Genomic DNA, 14797 nt, shown 5'->3' on the forward strand with positions numbered 1-14797 from the left:
TCATCTGGAACGACACTCAGGTGAGACTCTTCACTACTACCCACGCCAGCCATCCCTCCATCAATAATGCATTAATGACACTCAGGTGAGACTCTTCACTACTACCCACGCCAGCCATCCCTCCATCAATAATGCATTAATGACACTCAGGTGAGATCTTCACTACTACCCACGCCAGCCATCCCTCCATCAATAATGCATTAATGACACTCAGGTGAGACTCTTCACTACTACCCACGCCAGCCATCCCTCCATCAATAATGCATTAATGACACTCAGGTGAGATCTTCACTACTACCCACGCCAGCCATCCCTCCATCAATAATGCATTAATGACACTCAGGTGAGACTCTTCACTACTACCCACGCCAGCCATCCCTCCATCAATAATGCATTAATGACACTCAGGTGAGACTCTTCACTACTACCCACGCCAGCCATCCCTCCATCAATAATGCATTAATGACACTCAGGTGAGACTCTTCACTACTACCCACGCCAGCCATCCCTCCATCAATAATGCATTAATGACACTCAGGTGAGACTCTTCACTACTACCCACGCCAGCCATCCCTCCATCAATAATGCATTAATGACACTCAGGTGAGACTCTTCACTACTACCCACGCCAGCCATCCCTCCATCAATAATGCATTAATGACACTCAGGTGAGACTCTTCACTACTACCCACGCCAGCCATCCCTCCATCAATAATGCATTAATGACACTCAGGTGAGACTCTTCACTACTACCCACGCCAGCCATCCCTCCATCAATAATGCATTAATGACACTCAGGTGAGACTCTTCACTACTACCCACGCCAGCCATCCCTCCATCAATAATGCATTAATGACACTCAGGTGAGACTCTTCACTACTACCCACGCCAGCCATCCCTCCATCAATAATGCATTAATGACACTCAGGTGAGACTCTTCACTACTACCCACGCCAGCCATCCCTCCATCAATAATGCATTAATGACACTCAGGTGAGACTCTTCACTACTACCCACGCCAGCCATCCCTCCATCAATAATGCATTAATGACACTCAGGTGAGACTCTTCACTACTACCCACGCCAGCCATCCCTCCATCAATAATGCATTAATGACACTCAGGTGAGACTCTTCACTACTACCCACGCCAGCCATCCCTCCATCAAAATGCATTAATGACACTCAGGTGAGACTCTTCACTACTACCCACGCCAGCCATCCCTCCATCAATAATGCATTAATGACACTCAGGTGAGACTCTTCACTACTACCCACGCCAGCCATCCCTCCATCAATAATGCATTAATGACACTCAGGTGAGACTCTTCACTACTACCCACGCCAGCCATCCCTCCATCAATAATGCATTAATGACACTCAGGTGAGACTCTTCACTACTACCCACGCCAGCCATCCCTCCATCAATAATGCATTAATCTACGAGTAATCCAACATTAATCATGGATCAATCGATGATTAATAAAAAATTAATCATGGATCAATCGGTGATTAATACAAGATTAATCATGGATCAATCGGTGATTAATCGAAGATTAACATTGGATTAATATCGGATTAATCACTGATCAATCACCAATTAGTGAAGGATCAATCGGTGATTAATACAAGATTAATCATGGATCAATCGGTGATTAATCCAAGATTAATCATGGATCAATCGGTGATTAATACAAGATTAATCATGGATCAATCGGTGATTAATCCAAGATTAACCATGGATCAATCGGTGATAAATCTAAGATTAATCGTGGATCAATCGGTGATAAATCTAAGATTAATCATGGATCAATCGGTGATTAATCCAAGATTAATCATGGATCAATCGGTGATTAATCCAAGATTAACATTGGATTGATATCGGATTAATCACTGATCAATCACCAATTAGTAATGGATCAATCGTTGATTAATCCATGATTAATGATGGATCAATCGGTGATTAATCGAAGATTAATATTGGATTAATCTCGGATTAATCACTGATTAATTACTAAGTATTGATGGGTCAATCGTTGATTAATCCTTGGTTAACACTGGATTAATCTCGGATTAATCACTGATTAATCACTAATTAGAGATGGATCAATGGTTGATTAATCCATGATTGATAATAGATCAATCGTTGATTAATCGAAAATTGATAATGGATCAATCGTTGATTAATCACTAATTAGTGATGGTTCAATCGTTATTGAAGCCTTGATTAATATTGGATTAATCTTCGAGTAATCGCTGATTAATCATTGTTTATTCATTAATGATTTAATTAACCTTGTCTGATAGCTAATAACTTTTTCATTAATCATTCAATCATTCTGTATTATTGCTTGATTGATCCTTGTTGAATACTTGATTAGTCCTCTAGTGATTATAGATTTTCCTTTGATAACTTTATCTTTTGATTGATCTTTTCCCACTCCTTATTAATCCTTGCTTAACTAATGACTGATCCTTTATTAATTCTCCATAAATCCTCTATGAGTCATTGATTGATCCTTTATTAATCCGTCATTAATCCTTAACTGTCGTCTATTGATCATACGATTGATTCGTTATTGACCTTTGATTACTTCTCGACTCATCTTTCATTAATTGTTTACTTATTCCAATTTAATCACTGAATAATTTACGATTTCTTATTAACGCTTCCTTAAATAGCCCTCAATTGATCAGTGATTGGTCTTTGATTATCTGATCAACGATTTCCCACATCCTTGACTGACCCTTGATTGAGCTTTAATTAGGCCTTGATAAAATTCTTGATTTCTTATTATTGCTTGATTACTCCTTGAGCGATTGATCCTTGATTGATCTCCGATTACTCTTTGATTGATCCTTGATTGATCTCTGATCACTCCTTGAACGATTGATCCTTGATTGATCTCCGATTAATCCTTGAACGGTTGATCCTTGATTGATCTGCGATTACTCTTTGATTGATCCTTGATTGATCTCAGATTACTCCTTGAGTGAGTGATCCTTGATTGATCTCCGATTACTACTTGGATGGTCCTTGATTGATCTCCGATTATTCCTTGAAGAATGATCCTTGATTGATCTCCGATTACTCCTTGAATGATCCTTGATTGATCTCCGATTACTCCTTGAATGATCCTTAATAGATCCTCGATTCATCTCTAGATTGATCCTATCACGATTTAGTGAACACCAGATACACCCTAATTAATTTCCAGCTTTGTTTCTCTTGCTTCATTTCCAATGGGGGGTTTTGATAACTCATTACCTGGTCTTAATTACCTTTGGACTAGTTCTGATAACTCGTTGATGGATTCTGTTTTCAGTGTTTTCATTTTCCCTTTTTTTTCTTCCCATTAGTTGTCATTTAGTATGCCTTAATTGGTCTTATCCTGGGTTGTACTTAATTGGGCCTTAATGAGTTGGTGCAGCGGTTAGCGTTTCTGACCGTGACGCATTCATGGGCCGTCCAGGCTCAAGCGCATAGGTTCGAATCCTGATTACGGCAGTCGGTCCACAGTCAACCCAGCTGTTCATCCAGCCCTAGGCTTATATAGGTACCTGGTTTAGGCAAGGATATGTATGTATGTATATATATATATATATATATATATATATATATATATATATATATATATATATATTTTTTTTTTTTTTTTTCTTTTTCCGCTGTCTCCCGCGTTTGCGAGGTAGCGCAAGGAAACAGACGAAAGAAATGGCCCAACCCACCCCCATACACATGTATATACATACGTCCACACACGCAAATATACATACCTACACAGCTTTCCATGGTTTACCCCAGACGCTTCACATGCCCTGATTCAATCCACTGACAGCACGTCAACCCCGGTATACCACATCGCTCCAATTCACTCTACTCCTTGCCCTCCTTTCACCCTCCTGCATGTTCAGGCCCCGATCACACAAAATCTTCTTCACTCCATCTTTCCACCTCCAATTTGGTCTCCCTCTTCTCCTCGTTCCCTCCACCTCCGACACATATATCCTCTTGGTCAATCTTTCCTCACTCATTCTCTCCATGTGCCCAAACCATTTCAAAACACCCTCTTCTGCTCTCTCAACCACGCTCTTTTTATTTCCACACATCTCTCTTACCCTTACGTTACTTAATCGATCAAACCACCTCACACCACACATTGTCCTCAAACATCTCATTTCCAGCACATCCATCCTCCTGCGCACCACTCTATCCATAGCCCACGCCTCGCAACCATACAACATTGTTGGAACCACTATTCCTTCAAACATACCCATTTTTGCTTTCCGAGATAATGTTCTCGACTTCCACACATTCTTCAAGGCTCCCAGAATTTTCGCCCCCTCCCCCACCCTATGATCCACTTCCGCTTCCATGGTTCCATCCGCTGCCAGATCCACTCCCAGATATCTAAAACACTTCACTTCCTCCAGTTTTTCTCCATTCAAACTCACCTCCCAATTGACTTGACCCTCAACCCTACTGTACCTAATAACCTTGCTCTTATTCACATTTACTCTTAACTTTCTTCTTTCACACACTTTACCAAACTCAGTCACCAGCTTCTGCAGTTTCTCACATGAATCAGCCACCAGCGCTGTATCATCAGCGAACAACAACTGACTCACTTCCCAAGCTCTCTCATCCCCAACAGACTTCATACTTGCCCCTCTTTCCAAAACTCTTGCATTCACCTCCCTAACAACCCCATCCATAAACAAATTAAACAACCATGGAGACATCACACACCCCTGCCGCAAACCTACATTCACTGAGAACCAATCACTTTCCTCTCTTCCTACACGTACACATGCCTTACATCCTCGATAAAAACTTTTCATTGCTTCTAACAACTTGCCTCCCACACCATATATTCTTAATACCTTCCACAGAGCATCTCTATCAACTCTATCATATGCCTTCTCCAGATCCATAAATGCTACATACAAATCCATTTGCTTTTCTAAGTATTTCTCACATACATTCTTCAAAGCAAACACCTGATCCACACATCCTCTACCACTTCTGAAACCACACTGCTCTTCCCCAATCTGATGCTCTGTACATGCCTTCACCCTCTCAATCAATCCTCCCATATGATTTACCAGGAATACTCAACAAACTTATACCTCTGTAATTTGAGCACTCACTCTTATACCCTTTGCCTTTGTACAATGGCACTATGCACGCATTCCGCCAATCCTCAGGCACCTCACCATGAGTCATACATACATTAAATAACCTTACCAACCAGTCAACAATACAGTCACCCCCTTTTTTAATAAATTCCACTGCAATACCTATCCAAACCTGCTGCCTTGCCGGCTTTCATCTTCCGCAAAGCTTTTACTACCTCTTCTCTGTTTACCAAATCATTTTCCCTAACCCTCTCACTTTGCACACCACCTCGACCAAAACACCCTATATCTGCCACTCTATCATCAAACACATTCAACAAACCTTCAAAATACTCACTCCATCTCCTTCTCACATCACCACTACTTGTTATCACCTCCCCATTTGCGCCCTTCACTGAAGTTCCCATTTGCTCCCTTGTCTAACGCACTTTATTTACCTCCTTCCAGAACATCTTTTTATTCTCCCTAAAATTTAATGATACTCTCTCACCCCAACTCTCATTTGCCCTTTTTTCACCTCTTGCACCTTTCTCTTGACCTCCTGTCTCTTTCTTTTATACATCTCCCACTCAATTGCATTTTATTGGGGATAGGGGAGAAAGAATACTTCCCACGTATTCCCTGCGTGTCGTAGAAGGCGACTAAAAGGGAAGGGAGCGGGGGGCTGGAAATCCTCCCCTCTCGTTTCTTTTTTTTTTTTTTTCTTAATTTTCCAAAAGAAGGTACAGAGAAGAGGGCCAAGTGAGGATATTCCCTCAAAGGCCCAGTCCTCTGTTCTTAACGCTACCTCGCTATCGCGGGAAATGGCGAATAGTATGAAAAAAAAAAAAAAAAAAAATAAAGGATCACAATTTTGCGCGTGATCAAGATATTCCTATGAGTCCACGGGGACTCATAGGAATTATATATATATATATATATATATATATATATATATATATATATATATATATATATATATATATATATAACATACAAAGCTCCATCAGCCAGGATCGAACCTGGGACCCCTTGTGCAAGAGGCAGGCATGCTAACCGCTAGGCTAAGGGACTGTATAATAGGAAACAACTATTCGAAATACTAAGTACTCGAATACCCTTCGTCTCACTATGGTGAGCAACGGGGTCTATCGGTTGTTTCCGAACAGAACACATAGCCAGCTGATAGCGTTTTACCGAACCTGACTGTACAACGCGGAGTTATATGAATACGAATAAAGTGTATATGAACGCGTGCGCGTTCATATACACTTTATTCGTATATATATATATATATATATATATATATATATATATATATATATATATATATATTTTTTTTTTTCAAACCATTCGCCATTTCCCGCATTAGCGAGGTAGCGCTAAGAACAGAGGACTGGGCCTTTTTTGGAATATCCTCACCTGGCCCCCCTCTGTTCCTTCTTTTGGAAAATTTAAAAAAAAAACGAGAGGGGAGGAATTCCAGCCCCCCCCTCCCTCCCCTTTTAGTCGCCTTCTACGACACGCAGGGAATACGTGGGAAGTATTCTTAAACCCCTATCCCCAGGGATAATAGCGCTCAGAAGCTTAATCCATGTGATATCTCTCGATTATCTTTCTGAGAACATGCAACTCGCACTTTGAAAGATATATATATATATATATATATATATATATATATATATATATATATATATATATATATATATATATATCGTTAATGGCATAGCCTTGATTAGGGCCTCAGCTGCCCGTGCTGTCTCAGCAAACATAAAAGACAAAAAAGTCGTTGCCTTTTCCCGTCTGTTTCCTGGCGCCACCTCGCTGATGCAGGGGGATGGCAATGCTGTCTCCTGTGGGGCGGGGTGGCGCCGGGAATGGATGAAGGCGAGCATGGTGCTGGGAAGGACGTAGGATGCAGTGAGTAAGAAGGCAGGTCGGAGTATTCATTCTCGTCGAGGACCTCCTTGTTCCAGAGGAGTCCTACATTTCCCTGCTACTGCGTGGAGTGCAGCCTCAGAGCTGCAGGAACCCCATAAAAGGGGTTATGGGGTTGTATTATGATAATTTTTTTTTTTCAATTTTCCAAAAGAAGGAACAGAGAATTGGGCCAGGTGAGGGTATTCCCTCAAAGGCCCAGTCCTCTGTTCTTAACGCTACCTCGCTAATGCGGGAAATGGCGAATAGTTTGAAAGAAAGAAAAGATAATAATGATAATACTAACGATAATGATTATAATGATAACAAGAATAATAGTAATTTTGTCACTACTACTACAACTACAGCTAATAATAATGATGATAATTGTAATAATGATCATGTATATACTTGTGTATGTGGGTGTTTTGGGCCATTCTTCGCCTTTTTCCTTGCGCTACCTTGCTAACGCGGGACACGGCGGTTAAGTATGATAAAAAATATATAATAAAATGATAATAATAGTGATATTAATAATAATGATAATAATAATAATCATAATGATGATAATAATGATAATAATGATAATAATAATAATGATAATAATAGTAATAATAGTAGTAATAATAATAATAATAATAATAATAATAATGATAATAATAATGATAATAATAGGCCTCACTGGCTAGTTAATACTCATGTTTCATCATGTATTTCTTAACTAAGGTAGTCGACACGAGTCTCCCGGACAGTTATATCAACAAATGCTCTGATTTGTGGAACAAAAGGTTGGATAATCTTGTTTTCTTTACCAGCTGGGGACTCTAACGGTAAGCTTTGGTTTTCTGATGTATAATAACTTAGAAAGTTAGCGCTCAGAAGCTTAATCCATGTGATATCTCTAGATTATCTTTCTGAGAACATGCAACTCGCACTTTGAAAGATAATTCGGGAAACATTGGTTAAGAAGAAAGCTGATTTGATCATCAATGATTCACATGAATATTCTTCGTGGGAATAGGATCAATGTAGCTACTGTCTCACAAGCTAGAAAGTCAGATATCAATAAATTGTTGACGATTAAAGAATAAATTACTTATGGGTCAGCGGCACCCTTGGTCGTTTCCAAAACGCCCTCCAAGTGATGTTCTTACGATGTGTTATAACTGTTCATTAGCCCTTGGGGGTGCTAGACTTTTGGCTCGACGATGTGTTTAGAGTTCTTTAGCCTTTAGAACAGTTTGGTCTGTTGGATTCATGTGTTAAGATTGTTCTTCAGCCTTTAGAACAGTTTGGTCTATTGGATTCACGTTCAAGACAGATCTTCAGCATTTAGAACAGTTTGATCTGTTGGGTTCATGTGTCAAGACTGTTCTTCAGCCTTTAGAACAGTTTGTTCTGTTGGGTTCATGTGTTAAGACTGTTCTTCAGCCTTTAGAACAGTTTGGTCTATTGGGTTCATGTGTCAAGACTGTTCTTCAGCCTTTAGAACAGTTTGGTCTGTTGGGTTCATGTGTTAAGACTGTTCTTCAGCCTTTAGAACAGTTTGGTCTATTGGATTCATGTGTCAAGACTGTTCTTCAGCATTTAGAACAGTTTGATCTGTTGGGTTCATGTGTCAAGACTGTTCTTTAGCCTTTAGAACAGTTTGATCTGTTGGGTTCATGTGTTAAGACTGTTCTTCAGCATTTAGACCCATTGGTCTGTTAGTTTTACGATGGCCTCAGACTGTTCCCCAGTCTTTGGAGCTGTTGGTCTATTGTTCTAATGTGTTAAGACTGTTGTTCAGGCTTTGGACCTACTGGTCTATCTTATACTTAAGTCCAGGTGCTGCAGCCATTGTCATCAGCTTCTCTCTCTCTCTCTCTCTCTCTCTCTCTCTCTCTCTCTCTCTCTCTCTCTCTCTCTCTCTCTCTCTCTCAAAACGAGCCCCTCCTCCCCCCGCCCTCAACTCTTTTCTTCGATATCTGAACTTCAATACACCACAGCCATCACAGACCAGTTTCCCTCAAAAACATACAACACATATGTCAAAAATCTTAAAGGCATTCCGTGCCTTCGATAAATCCGAACCTCCACAGGGTTCAAATTACCAGCAATAAACTGCAGAGACCCCACCAGCCTTACAGTCGAGGTCTATCACTATTTTGCCCATCAGAGAGCGTGCGAATGAAAAGATATGGAAAGCATATTTTTTATTTCTTCAGGACACATGAAAGGCACCAGTTTGCTCTGTCAACAATCACAGACTTGAGAACCTTCAACCTTTTTCGAAAGATTTTCATTTTTTCACGATTTTTTTCCCTTATAATTCATATTAACATCGTTGCTTTGAGAACTGAAAGGATGCCGAAACGTCTGTAATTAGAAGTTTTATTAAGGAACTGTTAATAGTCTATAAAGTCCCATAAAAGGGTAATTAAGTTGGAAATATCATGGATTTTATTCGTCCCCACTAATTGATCAGATGAGTATGAAGTTCTCGTGAACCAGTAAATGGAAAAGAGGAAAGAATTCCTCCCCAGAAATTTCATATGATTTTGTCCATCGATGTTTGATTCGTCCTTTAGAGATGTGGGTTTTATTGAGCAGGTATGTGATGGGTCTTGTGATTGGTATGGGTCTGTCCCCAGCAGTGAGGTTGCAGGGCACACGGCAGTGATATGGCAGTGAGAAGCACCTTACTTGATTCTCTCTTATAAACCATCTTGTTAGGTTTTTATCGTCGACGGATTCTGCTGCCGGCTCTTGTGTGCTCAACAGACATTGTGGACTCGTTGATCGTGACGTCAGGTGGGGGGTGTTCACATGTACAGTGAGGGAGTGTATATGTGGTCTTAGAATTATCCTTGACACCTGAAGGAGGTGTTGATAGATACAGGCGGGTGGATGTGGTGGCTTGACGTCGACGGCCCTTATGGTGTTACCGGACTGCACCTGAAGGTTCGTTTGTTTGAAGGGCACTGGAGGCTCGTATGTTTGAACGATACTGGTGATGTTTAAGGCCAATTTAAGAACACTAATTACCAAACTGATTTTCCGGACGTTAAACATTCTTGCTCTTGGTACAAAATCGAGGTTTCTCTTCCCAAAACATCGGAGAATATTGCTTGTTTGAAAGGCAAAACCTCTTTTGCATATCTGGGGAGACTATGGAGATTTTTTCACTTGATATTTGCCAAGCAATAAAAGCTGCCTTTGCCCAGAATGAGGCAGATTTTTGTTTGTGGGAACAGTAACAAAGATACTTTTAAGTGGGACACAGATTGTGTTCCTTTCCTTAGGCCGTATTTTGTGACTCATTTTGTTGGAGGGCCTGTGGAAAGGGGTAAATAGGGGTCACCATCTCTCCCCAGATGCCCATTTTGCGAGGTGATGTCTCAGTCATATCTGGAAAAGATGCCTTTTTGATATGAGAATCTGGTGATTTGAGCCTCTGCATCAATCTGAGTCTTGAATACGAGACACTGAGAGCTGAAGACACTCGAGTTTTGTCAGGGAGACACTGACCCTTCCTTGCAAGAGACTTGGTTAGCAGGTTTAGGAGATATTGGTTGACCGTTTATAGCTAGAGGCTGGGTTGGGAGAGTAGGGCTTCTTGGAGAGGGTAGAGGCTGGGTAGGTCTACTTGGAGAGATACTGGATCATGTTCATTTGAGAGATACACCGAAGCTCTTCTTCTATGTTAGCTTAGACGGCACGGACACCTGAGGCCCTGGCAGTCTCATTTTATGTGTATTTACCCTAGCCTGAGCCAGGTACCCAGTTTATCGACCAACCCCTAGGGTTAGGATGAACAGCTAGGTTGACTGTGAACCTACTGCCGCAACCAGGGGTCGAACCCACGCGGTCAGGAATGCGAACGAAACACAGAGATATCATCCACGGGAAAAGCGGAGGTTTGTCAGAATGTTAAGGTAAGAGACATTAGGATCACAGGCTTGTTGCACGAACACTCAAGGTTTGCCAGTGACGTATGTAGATTTATGTCTGTTTGAATAAAGACTTGCCTTGGGGGTGGTCTCTGAAGCCTGATTGATGGATAGAGGAGTAGTGTCTCTTTGGTAAAAATGAGGTTTAATCGAGAGGAAAAATAACCCAGGCTTAAACATCTGTGTGTGTGTGTGTGTGTGTGTGTGTGTGTGTGGCTGCATAGAACAAGCAGTAGAGGTAGACAAGCAGGGTACACTGTGAGCGCTACGGGCTAGCACTGCCTTGTTGGGAAATCTCGTCGTGGACTATAGACTCTCTCTCTCTCTCTCTCTCTCTCTCTCTCTCTCTCTCTCTCTCTCTCTCTCTCTCTCTGTGTCTGTCTGTCTCTCTCTCTCTCTCTCTCTCTCTCTCTCTCTCTCTCTCTCTCTCTCTCTCTCTCTCTCTCTCTCTTTTATTCTATATAGTTTTCATTCCTCGCCGACACCAAAATCCAACCTCCCCTGCCCCTTTCCATTTCCCAAGCCCTTCCTCTTGCATCTCCATCACCCGTGATGGGAATTGACCTCATATGACCCCATTTCCCGAGTTCATTTCCCTTATCAGACATTGCTTTGAGCGCGACACTGATGGTGGTGTTGTGTGCAATGAGGCGAGTATGGCTGGAGTTGCTCTCTCTCTCATCAGGTGCACTGTGTATTGAGGTTGTCCTCAGTAATATATGTATATATATATATATATATATATATATATATATATATATATATATATATATATATATATATATATATATTGGAAAGGATCACACCTGAGCGCGTGATCAAGTATATTCCTATGAGTCCACGGGGAAATGAAACACGAAAAGTTACCGAGTGCACTATCGTGTAATAATCACATCATCATCAGGGGAGATACAAGGAAGAAATGTTACAGTCAGTTGATATACATCGAAGAGACGTAGCTAGGACGCCATTTGGTATGCAAGGGACTACCCTAATATATATATATATATATATATATATATATATATATATATATATATATATATATATATATATATATATATATTATATATATATATATATATATATATATATATATATATATATATATATATATATATATATATATATATATATATATATACAGAAAGAAAGACATGGTATATATGTACAAGGGTGAGGGATGGGGCAAAACGAGTGTAAAACTCTCTTGCCGTAGCACACAAATAGTAACCAAACAAGAGATATTTATTCCACTGTCCATCTCTTATCTTTTCACTTCATTTCCTCCTGCTTCATCGTCGATCTCTGACTCGTGTCTGAGCTGACAGCCATTGCTGACGTCGACTGGTTATCAACCGTGCAGTGTATGGGACGAGGAAGCACTCCCGTCAAAGACACAGACAGAATCTGTTGAGAATTAATTTCAATACACTTCGCTAGAGCGTTGTCCAGCTTTTTCTCTCCATCAGTTTACACCAAGGGGCTGTGTGAGGCGTCGCCTCTGCTGCCACCAATCGTTCATCAGTCATTTACGGAAGGTCGGGCGTGGTGTGGTGGGGAGGGGATGACAAGTCTACACTCTGATCACCGGCCAGGCAGACTACATCGTGTTGCACAGGTTGTCAACTGTTGTCACTTGTCCTGGTCGGCCTTTTGTGCATGAAATGGGTTTTCGTTATCAGTTGCCATAAACAAATTTGCCTCTATGCAAATCCCGCTGGATTTCCCAGGATATTTACCGTTGAAAAACAGACTCGCCACCAAAAGTACTATTTACCCCCGTCCCACTCCCATCAGCTACGTGTGTGTGTGTGTGTGTGTGTGTGTGTGTGTGTGTGTGTGTGTGTGAGAGAGAGAGTGTGTGTGAGTGAGAGAGAGAGAGAGAGAGAGAGAGAGAGAGAGAGAGAGAGACTTATGACGTCATAGCGTCATGTGTGAAATGGAGAGACTCTGTTGTGGGCTGGAAAAAAAAAAAAAAAAGAGCAGCTGCCTACGTGTGGGTGAGGCAGAAAGAAAAGACAGCTACCTGGGGCAAAGGAGTGACTCTTGACAGCCATGGAAGTGGTGGCCCACCGCGCAGCCGTCACACCCCGGTACCCAGGCAGGTAGTACCAGGAATATACAGTACGGCCCTGGTCGGTGGCCGCCTACCACGAGAGAGAGAGAGAGAGAGAGAGAGAGAGAGAGAGAGAGAGAGAGAGAGAGAGAGAGAGAGAGAGAGAGAGACAGTACGTATATATCGGTAGGTATCTGTCTGTCTCTCTGTGTGTCTGTCTCTCAGTCTGGTAGCCTATCTGTATTTCTGTCTCTCTGTCTGTCTGTCTGGCAACCTGTGTTTCTGTCTGTCTGTCTGTCTGTCTGGCAGCCTATCTGTGTTTCTGCCACTCTGTCTGTCTGTCTGTCTGTCTGGCAGCCTATCTGTGTTTCTGTCTGTCTGTCCGTCTGTCTGTCTGGGAACCTGTGTTTCTGTCTGTCTTCTGTCTGTCTGTCTCTGGCTCACAGCAGCTGCCTTCCCTCACAGCCACACTTCCTCACACTGCAGTATCCCACCCTCATACTGCAGTGTCCCATCCTCACACTGCAGTGTCCAAACCTCACAAAGCAGTATCCCACCCTCACAGCGCAGTATCCTCATCCTCACGGTGCAGTATCCCCATCCTCACAGTGCAGTATCCCCTCCCTCACAGTGCAGTATCCTCATCCTCACAGTGCAGTATCCCCACCCTCACAGTGCAGTATCCCCACCCTCACAGTGCAGTGTCCTCATCCTCACGGTGCAGTATCCCCACCCTCACAGTGCAGTATCCTCATCCTCACAGCGCAGTACCCTTACCCTCACAGTGCAGTATCCCCACCCACACAGTGCAGTATCCTCATCCTCACGGTGCAGTATCCCCACCCTCAAAGTGCAGTATCCACACCCTCACAGTGCAGTATCCCCACCCTCACAGTGCAGTATCCCTACCCTCACAGTGCAGTATCCCCACCCTCACAGTGCAGTATCCCCTTCCTCACGGTGCAGTATCGCCTCCCTCACGGTGCAAAAATCCCCACCCTCACAGTGCAGTATCCCCTCCCTCATAGCGCAGTATCCCCATCCTCACGGTGCAGTATCCCTCCCTCACAGTGGAGTATCCCCTCCCTCACAGTGCAGTATCCCCACCCTCACAGTGCAGTATTCCCTCTCTCACAGTGCAGTATCCCCTCCCTCAGAGTGCAGTATCCCTACCCTTGCAGTGCAGTATCTCCACCCTCACAGCGCAGTATCCCCACCCTCACAGTGCAGTATCCCCACCCTCACGGTGCAGTATCCCCTCCCTCACAGTGCAGTATCCCCTCCCTCACAGTGCAGTATCCCCACCCTCACGGTGCAGTATCCCCTCCCTCACAGTGCAGTATCCCCACCCTCACGGTGCAGTATCCCCTCCCTCACAGTGCAGTATCCCCACCCTCACGGTGCAGTATCCCTCCCTCACAGTGCAGTATCCCCACCCTTACAGTGCAGTATCCCCTCCCTCACAGTGCAGCATTCCCTCCCTCACAGTGCAGTATCCCCACCCTCACAGTGCAGTATCCCCACCCTCACAGTGTAGTATCCCCACCCTCACAGTTCAGTATCCCCTCCCTCACAGTGCAGTATCCCCACCCTCACAATGCAGTATCCCCACCCTCACAGTGCAGTATCCCCTCCCTCACAGTGCAGTATCCCCACCCTCACAGTGCAGTATCCCCACCCTCACAGTGCAGTATCCCCTCCCTTACAGTGCAGTATCCCCTCCCTCACAGTGCAGTATCCCCACCCTCACAGTGCAGTATCCCCTCCCTCACA

The 14797-nt window shown here is 42.9% G+C and overlaps 1 protein-coding gene across 1 annotated transcript in view; it reads left to right on the forward strand.

Annotated features, from left to right (window-relative positions):
* The window catches only part of LOC139763364 (uncharacterized), a 171293-nt gene that overhangs the window by 125370 nt on the left and 31126 nt on the right, over positions 1-14797 (forward strand). The window contains exon 2 of the mRNA XM_071689385.1: positions 1-20. This exon is cut by the window's left edge and continues 112 nt beyond it. The gene's annotated coding sequence lies outside the window, so the exon portion shown is untranslated. The remainder of the gene's footprint in view (positions 21-14797) is intronic.

This window comes from Panulirus ornatus, chromosome 46 (assembly GCF_036320965.1).
Source record: "Panulirus ornatus isolate Po-2019 chromosome 46, ASM3632096v1, whole genome shotgun sequence".
NCBI lineage: Eukaryota > Metazoa > Arthropoda > Malacostraca > Decapoda > Palinuridae > Panulirus > Panulirus ornatus.